The sequence below is a fragment of the Pezoporus flaviventris genome, unplaced genomic scaffold, assembly GCF_033815535.1.
Source record: "Pezoporus flaviventris isolate CSIRO_AGI_PZ_B2104156 unplaced genomic scaffold, CSIRO_AGI_Pfla_v1 ptg000007l, whole genome shotgun sequence".
Lineage (NCBI taxonomy): Eukaryota > Metazoa > Chordata > Aves > Psittaciformes > Psittacidae > Pezoporus > Pezoporus flaviventris.
This window is the reverse complement of record NW_026892555.1, coordinates 50,318,372-50,342,080: the sequence shown is the minus strand read 5'-3', so window position 1 is coordinate 50,342,080 and position 23,709 is coordinate 50,318,372. Positions and strand designations below refer to the sequence as shown.

The window sequence follows — 23,709 nt, the reverse complement described above, 5'->3', positions numbered from 1 at the left end:
AGCCAGGAAGGAGATGCATAATTGCGCAAAAGACAATGAAAAGGCACAAAATGGGAACATGTCTGATGTAAGGAACTGATGCTTTTAGGGAGTTTGCATGGCTATCATGACCACTAGCCTCTTCATATCGACAATTATATGGTTTTGTTCGTTAGTGTTTTGCTCCCCACTGTGCCAGCTCGAAGAGTGTGCGCAGAGGAAGGAAACTACACAACAAAACATGTCAGTTCAGTGAAAAGGCACTTTGTTTCTTTTAACTGCCTTGTACAGCTATTTTGTACTGCAGCAGCAACGAGTGAAATAGAGCAAGAAAGTGGGGGTAAACCTTGGGTTCCCCCTCTGGTCAAATATATGGAAATAGGTACTCATCTCTCTACCTCATTCTTTGAAGGTTCAGTATTATGCCTCCTGGGGACTGTGTTCATTTGTCTTTGTAAGGATGAGCTTTGTGCCAGCATTCCTGGGGTGGAGTGCTTTTTGTTGCTGACCAGCAGCAAATTCCTGCAAAGAAATAATAGGCAAGTGCATTTATAATCATATATTTAATTTAGCCGCATCTTGCTTATTTAAAATATTTATTAATTACATTTCAAATACCTCTTCTGACTTGCTAACTTGTTTTTAATTAAATCCTTGTTAAGTTGATTGACTTAATTGAAATAAATGCAACACCCTGATGAGAACTGGGTTATTTTCAATCTAGTTAACCTTCAAATGAAGGTTTTTTTTTTTTTTGCAGTGGAACTACAATTGAAATTACCTTATTATGCACATAATGAGTGACCTTTCGTCTTGTCCAGGGTAAATAAATAAGCAGTTATTTGCTGCATGAGCAGAAAGTACACAACGCTTAATATAAGATACAGACTTACTGTTTTGTCTTTTGGGTCTCTCTTGTTCAGAGGAACATGCTATTTTTGTTTGCAATGTCCTGAAAGACATGAGTCAGGAGAGAGGCTCTCATGTCAGGTGCTACTCAGGACCTCAGAAAGAATAAATTCAGCTACTAAATCAGGCTTCATTTCTGACTGTATCTTGTGTTTCCCGGGCTGCCTCTGGATGTCCTTGTGCTATGTCTTGAATAAAAATGAAGCTTCAAAATTGTAGTTTCTCTCTTTTTCTTTTTCCATCAGGCTTGTCAATCCTCCTTAAAAAAGAACCATGAAAAGCCCTAGTGATTGCTGTGTATAGACCTCAAGTGCAGAATCATTCCCATCAAGGCTTCTCTTTGTTTTCCAAGGCCCATTCATTGGGAATACTTCTGTTAATTGTATTGTTATATATCCTCATACTTCATTTAAATGCTGACGTGGGATACAGTACTGCTGTGTTTTAATGAGTGTGATAATGACTTGAGGCTAGCATGCATGTAGAGGGAATAGCAATGAATAATATAATTATAATTTAATTGACAGCATTTGTGTAATATAAAGCATATAGGTAGCATCATGATCTAACAGACATAGATAGCATAAAAATGTGAAGAATCCTGTTTTTACATGAGGATACCCTTTCATAGTAAGTCATAAATTGTCATCCTGGATGACACACAATGGCTCTGTACACTGTTTTTGTCAGGTATTAAATAGGGCATTCTTATTTACTGTTGCAAAGTAACTCAAGTTAAAACTTCTGTGAAAACATCTTGGTACTATTTTTTCCTGTTATTATGGCAGCATGATATTAAATACTGAAAGTAGAGGCCAAAAGGTTATCCTTCATAGAGTTTTGTTAATACCAGTATTATCAACAGCTTTTTGTCATCAACATCCAAGCAAAGGACAGGCTGATGCTCTTCGGTTTGTAACTCCTTATAATCAGTTCCTTTTGTTCCACAAAAAAATCCTGTGTTCTTATTGTATAGTCTGTGGAGTAGTACTAATGTAAATTCTATAATGCCTCTTTTCAGTACTCCTGAAGAACTTCCTCAAAATGCAGAATAATATCCTGCAATACATGCACTATTTTCTCAAGAGTAGTGGGACAGTTTAACAGTCAAATCAAGGCTCCTTTAAGAAGCAATATTTATATTTTACATTATGTAACTATAGCAGGCCTTTTCTTTGGTAGGTAGAAGTTTACTGGATCTTCTTGTTCAGAAGAATGCGGTTTGTGCATATTTAAGGTTCAGAATACACTCATTTGTAATGGTAATGGAATAGTGATTTAGGCCATACACTGGGGAAGTGAAAAGTTTTCATTCATTTGATCCAGGTGCAGACTGTAGCTGATGGATAGGTGATCAAACTGGATTCCATATAAAACATCTTTGCATGGGCTTTTCCTCAAATTCAGAAGCAAGAGTTGTAGGAGGTAATAGTTTCCTTTTGTATTTTAACAGCGTAGTAATGGTCCCACGCACACTAGAATTCATTGCTATTGTCACCTGTCTCTGCTAATCAGATTTTCAGAGTGAGCTGGTATTAAGTTGTTAAGATATCATTCAAAGTCAGATGAAAAAGGTTTTAGGTGCTGATTAAGCTTATGAGATGTCTAAGTCCATAAGAGTTAGTTTGTCTACGAGAAGGATTTAATAATCTAAATCTAGATCTAAAACTTAATAATATAAATATAATATAAAAATCTGCTGATTTCACAAAGTTAGCAGTCAGAATTTAAAAAAAAATTGTGGTATTCAGAATTCATCCAGTGTCTGTGAAATTGCTCTGGTCTTTTTGATGGACATGTTGGATGACCTGTGAGTTATGAGTTACTTGCATCAGTAACTTCATTTACTTGCATCAGTCCTTCCACTGGACTGAACATAATCAACAGTTGACTGAGGAGGGTAAGAAGTTACGGCTCAGAATGACTTCACATAACTACACATCCCAGCGGTGTGAATGACAGCACCAAGCGGTGATGATTCAGTCCCCCAGCACTGAAATTGCCACTGTTCAGAGGAAAAGGATTACTTTTGAACAAAGAAATGCTTTATCCAACAGAGAGTACAGACATTATAGAGTTATTAATCAGGGCAGTTATCCTGAAAGTAGATTTAACTGCAGGATTTCATGTGGAGGGAAGCTAGAATTACAGTTGGAAGCAATTGAGGGCTCAAGGTAGTAGATAGAATTGCATATTTTAAGGGCTCCTTAAATTACACCTGTGGAAAGGTTTAGTCTGTGCATGCTAATGAAATGGTTCCTGTTTGTGTGGTTCAGTGTTTTCTTTGGATGGCATATACCCAGTATGGTAATTGCAGTTGGTTGTAACATAGGAAAACAACCAATTTAATTTGCTCTGTTTTCCACTTCAGTATCACTGCAGGCTGTTTCTTTGCTAAATCTCATATGCAAAGCCAAGTAGCTTCATCATTAGTGAGATGGGAGACTTCAGAGGAAACCCCAGATGTGGCAGGTAACTATACTGGGCATTTTTGGCTTCTAGCAATTTTGGTATCAGTACTGAAGCATGAGCTGGGAATGAAAGATTTTATATCAATGGAGCAGCTACTGTCTTTATGCAACATAAAGCTGAGGTGCTATTCTCCTATGGCCATTGCATAGCAATCCAGATGATTTGGAACTCCCTGCCGCAGCTTCACTTCTACTTGGAAAGTGCCTGAAGTAGAGCAAATCGAATTCCTACCTTGTCTTCTGGATATTCCTGTGGTTCATCTGGGGCAAAGTAGTCTTTGGGCGTGATTTCTCCCAAGTATCTGGAAGATGTGCATGTTCAAGGGAAAAAATGTTGTCATGGTATTAATTTTTATTTAAAGACACAAATGTTTCTGTCCTTAGTAATGTGTATTATACTTAAAAGCTTCCATTTCATATACCAAGGTAAAATCATGTGTCAAGCAGTCTGTAAATTCTTGGTCTGCTACTTGAGCAAGTCAGGAGCCAATGTTATTAGCAGCCACAGCACTGGTTGCTCGGGGAGAGGTTTCTATTTGGTCTTAATGGTATGCTTTGTGGTCAGTCCATGTCATCATGGAGCTTGTCCTTTCTTATGTTGATTTATGAGACTATTAATATGGATATCTATTCTTTCTCTGGTTTTACAGTGGAGATTGACACCCTGGTAGTGCTACATTTAGTGAAACAAAGACTGAGGAAATTAGAAATAACTACAGTTACAGAATATGCAGTTTCAAGTAGTCTTTTCTTCCTAGTGCAGGTTTGTTAAAATGCGGTTGAATCTGTAGATGTCTTAACCGCAAACTTAATAAACCATTTTCTGCAAGATTTAAAAGGCAAGTTTTAATAATTTCAGCACCAAATTGTCAACCAATTTCCTGATTGGCATTTTTCCACTAAATTCTTCAAATGCACCTCATTCAGAATATCTGTCTGTTGAAAACATGTTCCAGGCTGGTTACTCATAATAGTGAGAAAAAGGTTTTGCATTTTGTTATCTCCCTTCTGTGATTATGGAATAATATATGCTGTATCTTCAGCTCCTTAGAAGATACGCTGGATTTCAGTAATCTCACTGTATTCTACTATATTTATGTGGACTCACAAATGAGGTGCAGTTGAAAAGGAGTTAAGTACTGAGAAATTCCTTCTGGAATCAGCTGCTGCACTACACTGTTAAAACTGAAGTTGTTCTTCATCTCTTTGCTTTTTTTGAGTCTTATTCCTGAGAGTGTGCAGTATCCTCCCTCTCCGTACGTAATGATAAATTTAACTTCCTGCATAATGGAGAGGTGGGAAGATGGAATCCCAATCTTCTCACTGGAGCCTTTTATACTTCTAAACCTGCAGGAAGGAAACTCTTTTGTCATCCGAAGGTGTATTGATGCCCAGTTATACAAAGAAAAAGGCAGCCTAATTCTCTGTCTCAGTTTTTGCAGCAGTCCAGTCCTCAGCTGACAACTTGTTACCGTGCAGTAGTTGTGACCTAGTTTACAGAAGGATCTAGGAAATAATCTATGTGGAGGGAACTGTTACTGCTTTACCAAGGAAGAATAGGCAGTTGTTTTAACTAGCAACATTTCTGTGCCTGGGTTTTCATCCTCACTTCCTTGGAAATTAGTTTGTCCATCCCTACATACGTGCACTTGCTTCTCTGTGTGTGTGTGTGTTGCTCTTACCTGCCTACCCTTCATGATGCTCCTTATGTCCTGGTAAGAGAACAAAACAAAGTGAAATTTCATTTGATTTGCTGAATTTGTATTCATAGCAGTTTCCAATTCATTTTGTTGATTATGCTTTTGGGCATTTTCATGACTGGAAAGAGGTGAGCAGAGAGCTAAAACATTTTCGGATGCTCCAATTCATGTACCATGGAAGTTGCTTACAACACATTTCAAATACACATTTGTAAGTAATGCTTGTTTGCTGTATTTCCTATAAATGTCACATTCTTTATCACTGATATTATTGAAACAGGGTATCAGATCATAATGCTGCTGCCTCATTCAATGGTCCTTTCTGTTTACTGGAAAACCAAAATGTATACTCTGCTGTTTGCAGTGAAAATGTTTTATTTTTGAGGTCAGGGGCATTTTTTAATCACGTTCCTCACAGATGACTATATCACTTCTTTTTGTGTAAAGGTATTGTGGAGTGGAGACAAGCAAGTGGAGGGATAGTGGTCCTACATTTAATTTTGTGAAAAATGTGAGGAACTAAGTGGAGAGAATGCTCCCTTGTGGAAAGAAAGGCCTTGAATTCAGTTATTTACTTATTTATTTTTAATGAAAATGACACTAGCATGAAAGTTAGCACAAGACACTAATATTTTGAACTGACGTTCTTTTGGGTCTTCTCCTTTTCTGAAAAAGAGAGGAGAATTAGGAAAAATCTTCCCATCTGGGCTTTCTCTTGTAATCTTACATAAACATAAATAGTTCTGTTTCCCTGATTTTTTAACAGTATTTTTTAATTGAGTTCTCATTCATATTTACATTACTTCACACTTATTTCCTCTTATATGAGCTATAATTACTCCTCCATTTTCAAAGAATATTACTTTGAGTTGCTGAATGCCACTGGTTGACATTTATCAAAACGTCTTCTTTTCATTACTTCAATGAGAGTTAACAATTGCTAAAAACCTGACAAGAATCTTTAATGTCTAAATTGTACATTTGTTCTAAGGCATGTTGAATATGCCAACAGCGCAACAAAAAGAGATTTAAAATATCAATTGATCATTGAAATGAGAGAGGGGGCAATATATCCACTGTTTGCCTGCCATTGCTGTGGGGTATGTGGTATTAGATAGAGGATATGCATTTATTGGTTGTGTCATTCTTTAAACAAGCAGTTACTGCAGAAACAACTATCCATCTTTATACATAACTTTAGTTAATTAAATGTTTTGTGGTACCTGCTGGCTTTAGGACATTGAGTAGCTGGTGAGTCATAGTTATCTGATTTCACTGTTATTTTCTAAACCCAATTCTGTCTTACTTTGCTGTATGTATTGAACAAAGTGTCTGGGCCCCTTTACTGAGTCCATGTGATTCTCTCCATATTCAGCAACCCTGCTTTCCTTTTTCTTTTGGGAACTTCTAAGAGTGACAGGTTATGCAATTATTAGTTGCAAGTCCAAAGACTAATACCTGCTTACCTCACTCTTAAAAGTTCTGGATTTTCTTCATAGATGTCCACGTTGTCTCCAGTCCTTTAAATTCATCTTTGTTACTAGTAACTTATTTCAATGAAAGTGCTTTTTAGAAAGTTGCCTGTTGGCAAAATGCTCATGTTGCAGATTTTTGACCAGAGCTGCTCTCAAAGAACTTTGTGAAGTTCTGACTAAGAAAGAACCACAGACAGCATGTTCTCCCACTTTTGTGATCTTCTCTATCATTACTTATCTGGGTAGGTGGATAGCTGTGCCCTGGCAGTTTGTCTCCTCTGGCTTGGTCCTGGAAATCTCTGACCATGTCTGTGGCCCAGTAGGCAGAACTGGTTATCTGGCAGCATGCCCAGCAAATGCTATATGTAGTACAGGTTGTGTAGAGGTGGCATACTCTTACTTAAGTCAGAGTTACTATGTAGGTAGGATTTGTTTTACCTGCATCTCCTACTTTGTTAAGTATTCTGGAACATACTAGTTTCTTTTAGCAAAATAATTCCAGCTCACAGATATACACATTTATTGAAGAGGTGATTTTAGTAATTTTAAATGAAATTTCATTAATCAAAACTCTTTTCTCCTCTCCAGCTACCTACATTTGGATTTTGGGTTGTTTTTTTTTTTTTTTTGTTGTTGCTTTTTTCTTGGCAGCCTAAAGCATCACAAGGGTCTTATTGTTCAGGATTTTGAAGAGCCATCATTTATCTTTGTGGATACAAGTAAACGGACAATGGTGTCCCAACCATCTGTTCAAGCTGCTTGAGAACAGTCTTCTGTGCAAATGGCATGAAAGGTAATTTAACCTCAGAAGGTGCCCACAGAGCTTCAGTTCTGTTTACCTTTGTCTCTTTGCCAGTCTAAAAATAAATCATGCTGAACAAAAAAAAAAAATAAACCCCCTCTTCCTTCCTTCTCCAATTTAAAGAACAGATATTCAGAGGACCTAATTTCAGCTAATTTTACTAGCAAGGGGTTGTTTTTCCTTTCTAGTATTTTTCTAAGTAGCAATGAGCTTTTCTGGGATAAATGGTAGCTGTCTTATAATTGTTGATGTAGGAGGCTGTTGGTTTTCAGAGTACAAAATAGGATATAATCATAGAATAGTACTCAGTGCTGGGTGATAGACACTTCCAGCATGTCAAATGCAATTCTGCCACAACCCTTTTGTTATTTTGCTTTGCCAGACCAAGTGTTCTAATGAGGAAAGCACCTGAGTTGGTAAGCAAGAAGTTTTTTTTCTCAGAGGGGTATTCTGTCCTGAAAATGCTGAGTGCTTTCTTTTGACTGTTCTTTTTCAAAACCTCATTTGGTAGTAGTTTTGCTCTTTGGTCCCAGTGAAACTGTTACAAGGCTTTTAAAGGCTTTCAAAATTTACTGCCAGTCAAAAAAATTGAAATAGCTCTTGTAAAATGAGTGTGTGTGTATATATAGATATTTAAAAAGCCATGAAAGGGAAAAGGAGTTCCTTTCTAAATTTAGATAGCATATTTCAGGATAGAAAAGGACCTGACATTCATTTTACTGTCACTAGTTTTACAGGTCCTAGTGGCTATGGTGGTTAATCTCAGGACTACCAAAAGCAAACTTCAGGTGTTAGCCAAAGCTTTATCTCTGTATTCTCTTCTGCAGTCTACTGTGCTAGTTTCTTCAGTTCCCATCACTACAAATAAAGCAGTTTCTGGCTCCTTCATGCTCTCTTACTGTGAATACTCCATTCCTCCTGCTTTGTGGTCAGACAGGCTTGAGACTGTTTTCTTGCAAAGATCAGAGGTCAGATCAGATGTTGTAGTGTGTACCTGTAGGATGGTGTGGCTCTGCCGTCCTCTTGAATGCTGCTGTGGGAGAAGTAGAAAATACATTTTAGTGGTTGCTTTGTCAGATAGCTTGTTCTGAGGGCACATGGAAATAGCAGCAGCAGCAAGCTAAATATGACCATTCAAGAAATGAACTTTGATGAAAGTAACTGTGTGCGTAAGAGAAGTATGTCTGAGCTTGTTTTGTTGCTGAATTAGACACATTGTTATAGCCAACATAATAAAATGTGTTTTACTGTAATAAATACATTCTGGACATAAAAATGGTCCAAATTCTTGTATTTAATTATGGAAGAGTGTGCAGTCTTCATGGTGGCATAACTTTTGCTCCAACTTAACATTAGCCTGATTTATACCTTTCCTGGATGTTTTTGCTTAGTTTGGGGTTGGTTTTTTTAAGCAGAAGGGGTGGAACATGACAGATATGAAAATGTTTTATATAGCTTTCAACGAGAAGCAATTTATAGCAACTTGAAGTTACATAACTTCTAACTCGACTTTTTTCACGGCATGATTTAGATATATCTGGTGCTTTCACAATAATTCAAAGGAATATGCAATCAGTCAATCCATCTTATCTATTTTAAGCATTTCCAAGGCAGCATCGCTGTAGTTTCTAGGTTCTAAATCTGAATACAAGTGACAGTTTGCCATAAACATGCATTTTGCAAAATATCAGAAAGGAAAATGGCAGTATTCATTTATGAAATGAAGACTTCCTCAAATAAATGTATCCCAACAGTGTTGCTCATTGTATTCCCTACACAGTATTAATTTGTGCAGGTACCTTAGGGCAAACTGCATTTGTCATAGGAAGATGATGAGTTTGTTTTTGAGCAGTAGATATGCTTCTAGGTCTGTAAGACCCCACAATTATCAGAAAGATAATGTAATATTACCTTTTTAGTAACAAATGAACAAAATTTTTCACAGAGAAATGTTTAAGGTAATCTAGGAGGGCATCTAGGAATTCATTAAATGGCTTCAGAATACTTGTAGCCAAAGGTAATTTGAGTAATGCCATAAAATAGTTTATTAAAATAATTTCATTATATTGTTCAAATGAATCGTTGCACTTTTAGTTGAGTGGATAACTAATGAACATTCATTTAAAGGAATTTAATCAAGGCATCTGATGACTATTTTTACAATTCTTTCAGTTTTACCTGAAAAAGGTAAAATACCTCAACCTCAGCTTGCACTTCTCTGTAGTTTGGATGTTTGGGTTTTGTATCATTTCAGTTTGCAAAGAAGCCAGGGAAAATAAGGTTGACAGTATAGGTTGATAGTATATGCTGCTTATATCATTTGAAATGTGGCAGTGTACATGAGACATCCACTTATAATAGATAAATATGACACATGACCTGTAGAAGACCTGCAGCCTCCCTCCTGAAATGGTAGCTGGAGGCCAGGAAGGAATATTCGAGGGTATCTCTGAGGGCAGCTGAAATGGGCCTTAGGTATCTTGGTAATGGCAAATGTAAGCATCATTTTTGCATGTAGACAAAAGATGTTGGGTGTGTTAACCCAAAACTGAACTCCACTATGTGTAACTATGTCTTTATTGTATTTTCTGACAACAGCCTCACTGAGTGGGAATCATGATAAGAATTAGAGTAAGGAGAGTTATCCAGGTTTTGTCTTGTTTGCAGTTCCACATTGGAGTCTAACATTACTGTATTAGAAAGGGAAGCTTTCAAGGGTAGGCCCATGAAGATCTGTCTTCAAGCAGCTGAAACAGCTGCCACTGCAAACTTTGTGGCAGACTGATGTGCAGAGACAGGAACTCAGATTAATGGGCACAAGCAGAAACAGATTTAGACTATATATAAAGAGAAACATTTTCACTCTGAAGGACAGCCAGGTGCTGCATCAGGTTGCCCAAAGATATTGTGCTCCCTCTGTTCTCTGAAGCATTCAAGACCGAACTGGACAAAGCCCTGAGCAACCAAGTCTGATCTCACAGATGCCCTGTTTGGGGCAGGGGTTTCGACTAGAAACTGCCTGATGTCCCTTCTTACCTAAATTTTCCTGTAATCTTAAAACAATATTATTTCAGGAAGTGAAGCCTGTATCTTCTCTGTTCAAGCCCAATGAGACAAAGACAAAAGAACTATTTCCCCTTATCTGAAGGTACAAGGACAGTAATTTTTCTTTTCTGGTGGGAATGAATATAGACACAGAATCAATTGAATTAACCCTGTTGTACAATGTAAAGGTTGGAATTAAAATGGTTTTTGGAATCCTGTTGCTAGAATCAGTGTTAAAAATTGTGAAGGCACAGAAAAAATAAAAAAAAACAGCAGAAGGATTATGGTAGGGATTTTTCTGGTTTTGTTTTTTAATATTACGCCTTTTTGCTATGAAAAGGTGGGAATATTTTTGTAAAAAATAAATCCTACTTCTTTATAAGTGAAACAAAGCAACACACAAGAAGGAGAAAGAAAAACCAACAGTTAAACTTGCAACTAGATATTTTGCTTTCTTTGAAATTAGAAAAGCTGAAGAAATAGAAATTTCAAGTTATTCTTGTATATTTTTTCTCTTATCTCCCCATCTCAGTGGAGCAAGAACTTACCTATACATATTTAAGGAAACATTGAAATAGCTTTCCTTACCTCCCTAATTGAAGCTATACTTTATTTCTTTAATCATAAGATATGTATTACATATAACCTGGCATATGCTGCTAGCTTTGCCTATGCAAAAACAATTACTTAATTTTGAATTATGACACATTTGCATCGGATGAGACCTGCAGTATGCAAAAAAGATGCTGAACTACTTTTTGCCTTTGCCAGTAGTATAAAATAGCTGGTAAAAATGAAAAGGAAACTAGAAAATCTCAATTTCCCTGACTTGTGAGAAAAAGAAAGGATGTTTCAAAAGTACAGAAAATGGTACATAAATAGAGAACCTGTATTATAGTCACTTTTCAGCTAAAAATTGTGTTTTCAAAGAAAAAAAACAACCCAACTTTGGAAATAAATACAGTAATTATCACAGAACAATAATAAAATCAACAGTAAGTTTGATGTATTTTGTATGAATACTGTGAGTGGGCTCTGGAACACAGGAACTGTGATCTTGCTTTGTTATTTAGTATAAGCAGTTGCATAGAAAGGTATAGAAAAGTGGTTTAGAAAGCTGGCTGTGTGTTTGACTTATGATAGCTCTTACATGTACCAGAGGCTATGTACTGCTGTGCTGGTGACCTCCTTCCTAAAAAAGCCTGATGTGCAGCAAGATTAGATGGGATGCTAGAGCTTGTGGTGCTTCAAGAACAGCCACAAACAATTTAGGGTGTGCTCATAACGCCACAGTTCTTTTCCTACACTTAGAAAAAATATAATTCTAGTGAAGTATGACCAGGACAGGCACCAAATAACTAACAAAGGAACTTAGTTGCATCAAAAACTAAAATTCTGTCTACAAGAAAACTACTTTCAATCATACATACAGGAAAATACAGGACAGTTGGTGTTAATGTCAGAATGAGGTTTTTTGGTGGCATTGACAATGTCCCCAAATTATTTTCATACTTACACTGTTGATGGTCTTTTAACTGCTGCACCATCACCTTATGCTAGTTTATGAGAAGCATGCCATTATAGTTCATAAACATTTGATTCAGCAGTGCTATTATAGAATCATAGAATCATAGAATAGTTAGGGTTGGAAAGGACCTTAAGATCATCTAGTTTCAACCCCCCTGCCATGGGCAGGGACACCTCACACTAAACCATTTCACCCAAGGCTCTGTCCAACCTGGCCTTGAACACTGCCAGGGATGGAGCATTCACAACTTCCCTGGGCAGCCCATTCCAGTGCCTCACCACCCTTACAGTAAAGAACTTCTTCCTTATATCCAATCTAAACTTCCCCTGTTTAAGGCTGAACCCCTTACCTCTTTTCCTATCACTACAGTCCCTAATGAAGAGTCCCTCCCCAGCATGTTTCAAGTTTTTTCCCTTTAGTAGTAAAGCAAGCTGTATGAAATTGGTGATCACTAAAATTTTATAACAAGATATATTTTATTTTGCTGCTTACATATCCAACTCTCATGTTCTTAGCAAGATTATTTTATTTTTGTTTTCTTTTCAGTTCTGTTATTTTCAGGCTACCACCTCTTAAGTTTGTTGTGATTGAATCTCGATGCTATCAAGTATGATGTCAATAGCATAAACTTGCATAAATATACACATCATTATATAGGCTCTGAAGAATGCATGCATGCATGCAGAAGACATTTCGTGTGCTTATAAATGGTTTAATAAATAAAGGAATTATTTATTGACATGTCTAGTGTGTTAGGGTAATTATTTCTGATCTTAAAAGTTTCATTATACACAATCATTAGTTCTACCTGGAGGGTTTTTTTATGTGAACATATATATATTTATATGCACACATTTATTTATACAATAAAATTATTTCTATTTTATTTCTTCCTTTACTGCATCTTTCACCTAGTTTTATTTTCTTTCCTCTAATGCATTTTGACATTTGCTTGAAATGTTCTTCAATAGAAACATTGCTGACATTCCTCAGATATTTACAAACACATTACCTTTGAATCTTATATGGTTTATCGTCATAGAAAATAACCTAGACTAGAGATTTGTATATTTAAAAAGAAATCAGTGGTAGTTTTGAGGGGTTTATTTTTTCTGTTTGTTTTTTTTCCCCCAAGGGTAGGCTAAAACTGGTTCGCTGTGGCTGTACTTCCTAGAGAAGATACCATCCTAATGAGAGTGGTATTATGAGCGTGTATTTTGAATTCCTATTAAAAAAATTTGATTTTTGGAAATAAACAATAATTTTGTTGATACTTGCATCAAGTTTTACCAGGCAAAGTATCTTAGGTACGACATTTGCATTGTGATTTGTGTTGTGATACTGAAGGTTTGTTACGTACCTTAGCTGCACAACAGCTATTTTTGCATAACGTACCTGGAAAAGTGCTGTTAGCATTTGGCTTCTTGGTTGGAAATGGTATGGCAAAGACTGTAAGCTTGGGTTTGGGGTTTGGGATTGATTCTTTTTATTTTTTTTTTTTGTGCTGTTTCAGAATTATCTTTTGCATCTCTCTAAATTATGAGCAGGAGTTTCCAAGGAAAAGGGGTTAATCCTCATATAGAACAGCTTTTGAGGTAAAAAGACTATAGAGTTTCCATAGTGAAGTCTCACTGCAGGCAAATTTATCAGTCAGAAAGGGACATGGTGCTTTCATGCTTTTTTAGAAAGAAGACTCATTCTTTTTACAGTGTTTACTTGCAAAGTTGCAAGTTGAAATGGACATGAGGTCTTCCACTTCAAAATCTATTAATTTGACAGGTGTTAATTCTTGGGGAAAATACAGCTTTTTAATATGCTTTTGCCATGCCTCCATTTCTGCACTTTAAATCAAGTCATTAAATATTTCTGATGGTTCTAAATTTTTAGAGAAAATATAGGTTAGCAAAGTCACTAAATCATTTTGTCTTTAGGAGTGGTGATGTCTTGAAAAATAATAAAGTGATGAGATTTATTCTTGCTGAATGTGAAAAAAATACATATGTAACTTGATATATCACCTCTGGAATTAATAGTACCTTTGAGTCAGTGATCAGTGCAAAACACAATGAAATTCAAAAAGTAATTTAAGTATCGGAGAGTTAAAATTATAGTAATTCACAGTTTTAATCTTGAAGTAACATTTAGACTAAAAAAACCCCACGACATCACTACAAGAATCATGAAAGGATAGAACATATATGTAAGTGTATGAATGAGAGGTACAAGGGTTTCACAAAGCATTATGGCATAAATGGGTTGCTATCAATATGGTTGCAATGTTAATATGGTTGACCTTGTGTAAGGTCAGTATCATATAAGTTACAATATGCTAATAGGATTTAGGAAGCTTGAATTAAATTATTTAATGATTTTACCATGCTGACGGATTATTATCTGTTTCAGGAACTATATTCATTGCCAATGGAATATCTCTTTTCTAGGCAGCTTAAGTGCAGTTAAGCTTAAGTTAGCAACTGAAAACTCAAAGAAACTAATCCTTCCTTATCTTCTAAAATAAGGGGTTTGACAATGTTGCAGTACATGAGTAAGAACTTAGAGATTTTTTTTCCAATGTTGTGCTTTTTTTGAGCTTAAGAGAACTTCCGTCCAAAGAACTGCAGTGTATGGCTTAATAAGGAAAGAAATGATCCATTGATAGTATTTTCTTCCTTTTTAAATTTTTTTCCTAACAGTGCAAATATGCTACAGGACTGACTTCTCTGGGGCATCTCAAAATAACAGCAGTTAGGATTTAGGTCTGATTAGGGCTGTTATTCTATGGAGTAGGCTTGAGTCATTCTTTCAGAACAGCTGTTTGCAATGGTAGGAACACCATGAACCTGGACATCAGCACTCTACTGACAAAAAATGCAGTAGAGATAAAAAAGGTGAGTCTTTCCCTTTTTCATGTTCACACATATACTGTCTCTCACAAAGTTGATTGTGAATTATGTTTGGGTTTTTTGGTGGCTTTGTGTTTGGTTTTTTTTTTTATCACCTACAACTTCTTGGTTTGGTTTTGGTGTTGTTTTTTTTTTTCACGTGGGGAGAATATTTTTGCTAAAACAGAGGGGCTGCTTTTCTCAAACAAGTTGTTCTTCATTGGAAGCTACTCCTGAATGTCAACCATGTTTTAGAAAGTGAGAAAAGGAAAATTATATATCTCCTGACTTTTTTTTGGGGGGGATGAGGTTTTTTTTTTTGGTTTGGTTTGGTTTTGATTTTGGTTTTGTTTTGGGTTTTTTTGTATGTGTGTGTTGTTTTCTTTTTTTTTTTTTTAATTTTTTATTTGTGTGCGTTTTGTGTTGGGTTTTAGTTGGGTTGTGTTTTTTTATCTCATATTATCATAAAAAATAACACTCTGAAGTATTTTACTTTAACATTTGCAGCTAATGCTCAACATAAGTTGCAATCTGGAAATTCCAGTTTTATAGATGCATAGACTGCTAGCTATTTATTGGTGGTATGAATTCAGTTTTACAAAGTAGTCACAATAAAGTTAAGATGAACTCGTGTAGCTACTACCATTGCAGGAGAATGTGTAAGGCTCACATCTGAGGCAGAATTACATACACAATATGCAAGTGCATGAGCGCATATATACAGGTCACAATTTGTAATTAGTAAGTTAAAATAATAACAATCTAATGTTACCATGCCTCTGTTAAAGGTACTTAATAAACTATCCCAGGTTTATTTTACACACTAACTGTTCTTGCATTCAGCACCTCATTTATAATTCCTAAATGAAGTCACCCCAGCTTCCTCAGTCACCTGTATTAATGAAACATTATGTACCTCTGTATTCAAGTATTGAAACTGAAAGGAATATAATGAGCTAATAGAAATTGAAAGGAGATTAACAGCTCTGTGTTATGTTCAGTAGCAGTTAAATAGATTTTTTCTTCCTTTATATTCATTTATTCCAAATAACCTCTCTTTTGAGACTGACCTCTGTTGGAAGCTTTACCTTGTTTAACAAATGAGTGTCATCAGAGCTGCTTTAATTATATAAGCTCTCTTCATAGCAAAATGAACTTGAACCTTGATTATGCTTTGAGAATAGAGCTCCAACCTTTTTGAAACACACTGGTGGTTTCTGGGAGAAAGGCTTGCCTAACCATGCTAAAATCATACAAAAAACTTGAAGACTAGAAGGCAAACTGAAATTTGGTAGTTTGGTTTCCCAAGAGTCACATGGGAACTCTTGTGGACCGGCAGGCTCAGAGGAAATCATTTTTGTTTGTTGAAATATGTTGAGATTCATACTTCCATCCAAAATATGTCACTTAAAGAAAAAAACTTTCTAGTTAAATGTCTTTTGACCAAAACTTACCAAGTCATTGAAATATTCTGAGCAGTTCTATTCCAGATTCAATAAGTACCTAAATTTTGTTGACAAACCTTTCTTTTGCCTGTAAGTCTGTCTCTAATATTTACTTGATTGGATGAAGTTGCATGTGTTTTATGAGGCATTAAATATTTTTCAGAAATGAAGATGACTCAGAGCTGCGAGCAGTTTGCAGTCTATTTACAGTTGTGATATATTATTAAAAATTCTGATACTGTAATGTAACTTAATAAAATTCTTACAATTTTATGTAAGTTTAAAAATGTTTGGACAGTTTATAATAAAAACCCAGAGTAATACTGGAGGGCTCACCTGCATGGTTTACAATAGCTGAGGTCTTGAATTTAGATGAGCACATCACCTCTGAAAGTTTATATCCTGGGATTTTAGCGTATTAATGAATGGAACAGCTATGGACAATACTTGGTAAATTATCCCTACTGTTAAAAACGTCTTCCTTTTATTTGAAAGGTGAATTTGCTTGATCTTGGCTGCTAAGAGCTCTTACTATTAAATTTCTATTATTCTGTGGCACCATAAACTGTCAACAGTTTATCCTTTTTATTCTGAGCAAGCTTTTGGTATCAAGCATAGTTGTTGATCAGCTGCTCAATTCTTAGGATTCTTTGCTTCTCCTGGTTTTCAGCATCTCTGTGGCTTTGTGACAGTAAGGTGGGAAGGGAGTTTGGGGGAGGAAAAAGGACATTTCCTTGGAATGCAATAGAATTATGAAAATTACATGAGGAAAATAACAAGATGTGAATTGTAATCCTTGTAAATAACTCAGTCCTCGTTGTAATGCATGATGATGGGAAATAATTTTTTTTTTTTTCTGGTGACTAGATATTTTACTCTTCAGAGGAAATATGAATATCAAAAGTGGCTATTATCATCTTTTCAGTTCAGCAGATAGAATTAGGACCATGAACTAATATACTGCGGATGCCTTGAACTATGCAAAGTTGAGGCTGAATGCTTTATTATTTGTATCTGTGAGGTAGCTGAAAATTGTACTTTAAGAATCACACTTTCTGGTAGCTCATGAAAATATTAGTTCCATAAAAAATGCATAATGTATAGTGCACATACATAATTTCCAAGGAATTATTATGTGACATATAAAATTCTTTTTTTTTATAATTTAAACTAAGTGATTTTCTACTCCACTGGATACGCTTCTACTGCCTGTAGCGCTGTCTTTGAGCAAGTAATGCAGTGGGAAAGCAGTGAGCATAAATGACAAGATAAAGAGAACATACGTAAAATAAAAATCTGTACTACCTCTGTATTTTTGGGAGTATTCAGATTTATTCCTGCATGCCACTAAAATTCCAGCTCAGGAGTCTGAAGCTGAGTTTTGGTGTTAATATTAATTATTATTAGGGTACCTCAGATCTTTCTTGATAATGTGCCTGCTTATAATTCCTCCTCACTAGGTTAGAGTGCCTTAACGCTCTTGACAGATTGCACAGTTCTAGAAAGCTGAATTGCATTTGAGCATCTGTTGCAGATAATCCCAGATTATTTCTACACGTTTTCCTAGCTTTAAGAATATTGTAATGTAACACTCACTAGAAATTAGTAATGCTAAGCAAATTAATCTCACAGAAGAAAAAGCACCGAAAGAAAAAGTGTAAAAAATACAAAATGCCCAGGTAGATCGTAACAGCATTAATCAATCCTACAGAATTAGTAGGGGAAGTTCTTACTTATGTCTAACAAAATTACAGTCTTCTGAGCCTATACAGTTGCATTTCATATACTCAGCCTGTTCTTAACAGTAAAGAGTTATAGGCTTGTGTGAAGACTGATTTCCTTTTGTATTTACAGGAGTAACAGGGTGCAAAATAGCCACATGAAATGGGAAACTTAGGCAGTTTGTCATTAAAGAGAAAATGACTGCTGCGTTGAAGTCATTGTCTACATGGGCCAGAAATAATTTCATATTTCTTGTCTGACTGAGTCTGTAGAAGAGCATTTTAAAGGACAGAATCATAAGTATTTATTTAGTTCTCCAGTTCTGCCAACCTTCCTGTAAAGCTGGCAGTTTCCAAATAAGCCTTATCTAAATTAAACGTACGACAAAATCTTCCCATGTGAACTGTAGGGGAATTTGGAGAAATACAAAGTCTTTAGGACTAAAACCTCCATCTTTCTTTTCCCCAGATCTCTTCATGTGTCAAATGTACACAACAGCTGCCTTAATATTCATGCAAAACTGCATGCTTCTCTGCTATTGAAATCTTTATGCTGATTCAGCATCTTCCTGGCATATGGAGAATGTGAAGCTCTATGGAAATTAGAAGAGTATTACATATGAAGACTCTTCCAGATCAGCTTTTTTTTTTTTTTTTTAAGCCTTAAACTTTTGAGTGGACAGTGAAATGATGGATATAAGCCAATATAGTGATTCTGTGACTCTGAGCTGCCAAACATCAGCCAAATCCCATGTGACACCCTAGAGAAGCATGAGGGCCTGTCTCTGCTCTTCCTGTGGGTACTTGGTCATTTGGCACAGTATACAAGTTCCCAGATATGATTCACTAGCTCCAGGAGCTCAGGAGGGAGGAGAACAGGGGCTGTTTCATTGTCCCTGGTTTATGTTGTTCTTTTATTTTCCCCTGGCCAGAGTCATTCTGAGTTATTGGATAATTCAATTAAGGGAGGGGTAGAACAGCATAGAGCAGCCTTAGTGAGAAGAAGGCAGTCTCTGTAGGCTGGGGTGTAAAAAGAGGCGTACAATACTTTCTCCGTTAATGAAACAGAGCAACCTAGGCCACTCCAGTTTCCTGAGCAAATGCTTCCTGAGTATTAAAAGTTCCTATTTATCTGCTAATGGATAAATCAAATTATTCAGAAACATGAATACCACAGGAACTGCACAGTGTGCCCCCACAGTACATGCATAGTCTATTACAATGTGTTATTTGCATACTTTATACTGTTGCTTTTAATTGGGTCTTTTGGGAAGATGAAGTAAAATATAGGCTGCCTTTTGCTACCATTGTTTGTATACATAAAAGAATAAAATTTGAGCAGGTTTTCAAAAAGAAAAGGAAATTATGTTGACAGCCATTTGTAGTATTTTGTGTATTCTTTGGCCTTAATCAAAGACAGCTGACTTGCTGAGTGTAAAGTCAACATGAGCTGCATCAATAGCTGATGTTCTTACTAGTTGCCACTCGTATGTGGTTGTGAGTAAGGCAAGTAAAATCTGATAATTTATCATTCTGAGACTAGTGGTTATTTTTTTCACTGATAAAAATACTTCTGAGACTGTAAAGGAAGCTGCAGTGGCACAAAAATCTTCATATCCTTTAACTTGAAGATAAAGCTGCACAGCAACTTCAGAGAATGTGGTTGTTTTTTACTTTTTCCACCTTTACCACCTTGGTGTGTGATATCAAGGATAGCTGAGAGCTCAAAGTAAAGTAAAAGCTTTCTAGTCTTAATCTTGCAGGTGCCTTTTCCATTTCCTGCCAAGTCTCTTACTCATCTCAATTTCCAAATGGCATCAGGAGCTGGTACCACTGCAGATTCCATGAAGCAGCTCCTGTGAGGAACAAAGGGCTTGCTTTTCTGCTTCAGCTGAGTGCACCCTGAACACTAATGCTTCCAACTTTAAGAAATCTCTCTTTTATGATTGACTATACAGCATTATATAATCTGCATTAGATAGGTTTTAGTTTTATCACCGCTACTGTATTCAGTGTGCATTATTCTCACCCCAGAAGAGCACTCATGTCTTCATTTTCTTTGTCAGTCTTTCTAGCTTGATGGTTGCAATTTTGATTACAGTTTATACCTCATTTAACCTGACTGTCCTGAATATCTTCCAGCAAGCAGTGGCTTATTTTTTATGATATTTTTCTTCATTTGTCATGATGTCACTCTTTGCTGGACAGAACTGTCTTTCAGATTTACATTTTCAGTCTTTGGCTTTCATCTGTAAGGTCTGAGTATCTGTGAAGGGGAAATGTAACTCCCCTCCTTCCTACTATAGGTCTGTGATACCATATACCAGTACACCAGTGAATCTTTCATTTTAAGTATAAAATTTTACTTTGCCTGTTTTCTATCCATTTTAACTAAAGGAGTTAGGGGAGGAGGCATGGGGAGGAGGAGTGACTGTTGGTGTTGAAGAAGGGAAGGAAAAGGAGTTGAAGGGATAAGTCATGAAGATGTGGTTGAGTGTGTTTTAGCAGAATGCAGATACTTCTAGAAAGACATCATCAATGCCAACAGTTGTTGCTAATCTAAAGGTAACAATATCTACATGGAGGCTTCAGCTACATGGGGAAGGATCGGTGCATGAACTTTTATCTTCAGAGCCAGGTAATGTTCTTTAAGCAGCAGCTAGCATCTAAGCCAAGGAGGGACTTTTGCAGCTCGTGTCAAAGGAAGTCTGGTTTATGTCTCTCTTTTATAAGAAGCACTAGTTTGTAATAATATTTACCATAATTTTGGCAACTGCTTCTTGGTAATTCTGTCATCTTGCTGAGCTAGTCTCAGTGAAATAATAAATAAAATGGGTAGTATTGTGATGTAGGCTAGCGGGATAACAGGAAGGTTATCCTGCTACCTTTGAATTCCTTTCATATTGACAGTGCCTCATTTCCAATTTTGTGTAAATAAAGAGAAAAACTTAGTAATAGCAGTCATTTTTCATAATGGAATTAAGCTTCTAAATGTATTAGAGAACCACAGGTGGTTGTATTCCTGCCAGGACAGCATCTCTACTTTGTTACTTGATCACAGCTAGCTCTTCTTTTTTGTTTTTTCAAGGATACTTGTTTTACTTTTATAGGGTTTTCAAAATACAGGGGAAATTACTTTGCAATGACTAGTTTGATTGACTAGTGAAGACAGAATAGTAGCTCATAATTGCTATACAGAAAACCAGTTTAGATGAAGAGCATGAACTTGAAGAACATTCAGCATGAACTTGCTCTGTTTGTATTTAGAGCAATAGTAATGAGTAGAAATTATTAGATAGAAAAGTGTAAAAATCAAGTTTTTTCTAATATTATTTAACTCTAGGGCAGCAAGATAAGTAATTTCTGGCACTTTCTAAGGTAAATAATTTACCCTTTTAAAAACATTACAGACCATCTTTGCAGTATATTTTATACTCTTCTGATTTAAAGGTGGTGCCACTCTTGTAGCTTAGCAGTATGCTACATCCCTTTAAACTGCACAAGCCTTCTTAACACCAGTCAGAGATTGTGATTGTGTTGTAAGTAAGTGCAAGCAAGAACTGTTCTGCCTGGTTGGGAGTGGAAGTGGTTTCATCACTCTTCACTGCATTTTGCCAAGAAAAATTCCAATAAAACAATGACAAAGCAAAGAAACTTTGTATTGACTGATACACAGGTTGGTAGCAGGACTGTCCATCCCCAGAACTTGACTCTCATGTCCTAATTACAGAATCATATGAAGAAATTAATTAGGTCATTCACAGGCCTCCTGGTCACTTGTCTGTCTGTAATCAGAATTTATTCTTTAGATACATACCCTAGCAAGAAATTAGGCTGCCAAGTTTTCACAAGTAAAAAGGAAGCTACATAAAAAGAAAAGAATACTGCCACACTCTACTGCAGTACTGCAGTACACTTGATCTGTGTTGTTATTCCACATGTGAATAAAACAGGTGGATAGTACTGGCGTAAAATTCACCCTGCCTGTCTCCCAATGCAGTAATGGAAAGCATACCTGATATTTCCTCTAAAATTAAATATACTCCATAGAGTGTTTCACTGGTATATGATTTAGTATCAATATTTCTTAAATGTCTCTGTAATTTAATATTTTTTTTTCACTTAAGAACAGATACTTTTCAATTGCAGGAATGTATACAGTAAAGTTAATAAAAGCAAAACCAAACAAGTAATGTGGACATAAATTCTTGAGTAGCCGGACTTATACCTGTCTCCTCACTATCTACCCGCTAAGTCTTTCTACACAAGCATTCACTTACCCACAGCAGAGAGGTGATCTGGAAAGTATGTGAATGGCTTCACGCTTGCCTGTGTACTCACCAGTGCAGCAGAGCTAATGAGGCTGGAGACTGCAGCTGTAAGCAGCAAATTTCTGTCCTTGTGCACAAAGGAATTGTGACTTGTTTCTGGGTATTGGAGGAATGCTGTTCCATGCTAATACAGGCTATTCCCTGGAATACAGTCTGGTGTGAAGCAGTCAGCAGGGGAATATGAGAAGTGCTGGGATATGTACCTCAGAACTGCCAAGAACAGTTTTAGTGGGATACTTGAGAAATGTGTGAGTTGTATTGATAACATGACTTAACCATGTTTCATCACATACTTACTTAGCTGATCCATTTTTAAAGCAAAAGCCTGACATCTTATGTAAATGTGCTATTAGATTTCAAGAACGTGTTGGAAAGGTTCCTGATTCTGCTTTTCTGTATCTAGCCCAATTTGCCTTGACAAATCCAACCAATCTGGTATGTTTTTAGCATGCCCTGCCAGAAAAGCAAACACAGGACAGAAGAATATAAGGTGATTGCATCCTGCTAATAGGATATAACAGCACACTAAAGCTCACCATGGCTCAATGAATCAGAGGATAGGCTAACTCATGGTACCCCTTTTGTTAGTAGGCTTTCATAGAGTGTGAGACTGGGTAATTAGTATGATCTTCTGTCTCTGTATGTTGTTAAATTTCATGTAGATGCCTTTGCTTTCTGCCAAATGACTTATTTCAGACTAAATAATTTCCTTCCCTCAGAGACTAAACTTGGGATTCAGAGAAGAGTAAAGATTAAAGTATTTTCCGTGTGCAAAGAAACTGTGTTGGTAAAGAATTAATTAGCTAGGAAAAGCCTAAGTCGTCTTAAGTAGGCAAATAATGTCCTATTCTGCAGGAGATGGCTGAGGAAGTACTAAAAAACCAAGAAAGTAGGAATGCCTCTCTGCTGGTTTATGCTTACTGAGGAGCTAACCAGAGATTAAATGATGAGAGAAAACCACAGAAGCTGATGTGACAGGGTTGCACAGTTGTGAGCTGAGACCAGGCTGGCAGGCTATCTGGTTCTAGGTAGGGGTTCTCCCTTTGGTAATTGTATTTTCATTTCTTATTACAAGATGTGATACATCGAAGGAAGAACCTGGATGGCTATACCTGTGTGATTTATGTGCTGAGACATTTTATAATGTTCTGAAAGGAATACAGGCATGAAGCAGTTTGGTTTTGGTTGAGTTCTTTTAAGTCTTAAACAATCAAGTATTTCAAAAGATATGTGTAGGCATAAGACACAAGTGAATGAAGACAATGTAGAGAATAAAAGAGTTCTTATTTTAACCAATGATTATGTTTTAACAGTTTTCTTTTGTTACAGTCTTTGAAAATAAAGTAAGCATAGACAAATACAAATGACTGTACAATGACAATCAAAGACAGGATGTTGTGACTTTGAGTGTGCAAGTATCT

At 36.3% G+C, this 23,709-nt stretch overlaps 1 protein-coding gene across 5 annotated transcripts in view; it reads left to right on the top strand.

Annotated features, from left to right (window-relative positions):
* The window catches only part of DLGAP1 (DLG associated protein 1), a 407,231-nt gene that overhangs the window by 61,361 nt on the left and 322,161 nt on the right, over positions 1–23,709 (top strand). The window contains exons 2-3 of one of the 5 annotated variants that reach the window (XM_061448757.1): positions 7,186–7,327; positions 7,719–7,752. The exons of 3 other annotated variants lie outside the window; for them this stretch is intronic. The gene's annotated coding sequence lies outside the window, so the exon portion shown is untranslated. The remainder of the gene's footprint in view (positions 1–7,185; positions 7,328–7,718; positions 7,753–23,709) is intronic. One more of the 5 variants, XM_061448758.1, reaches the window with a different exon arrangement.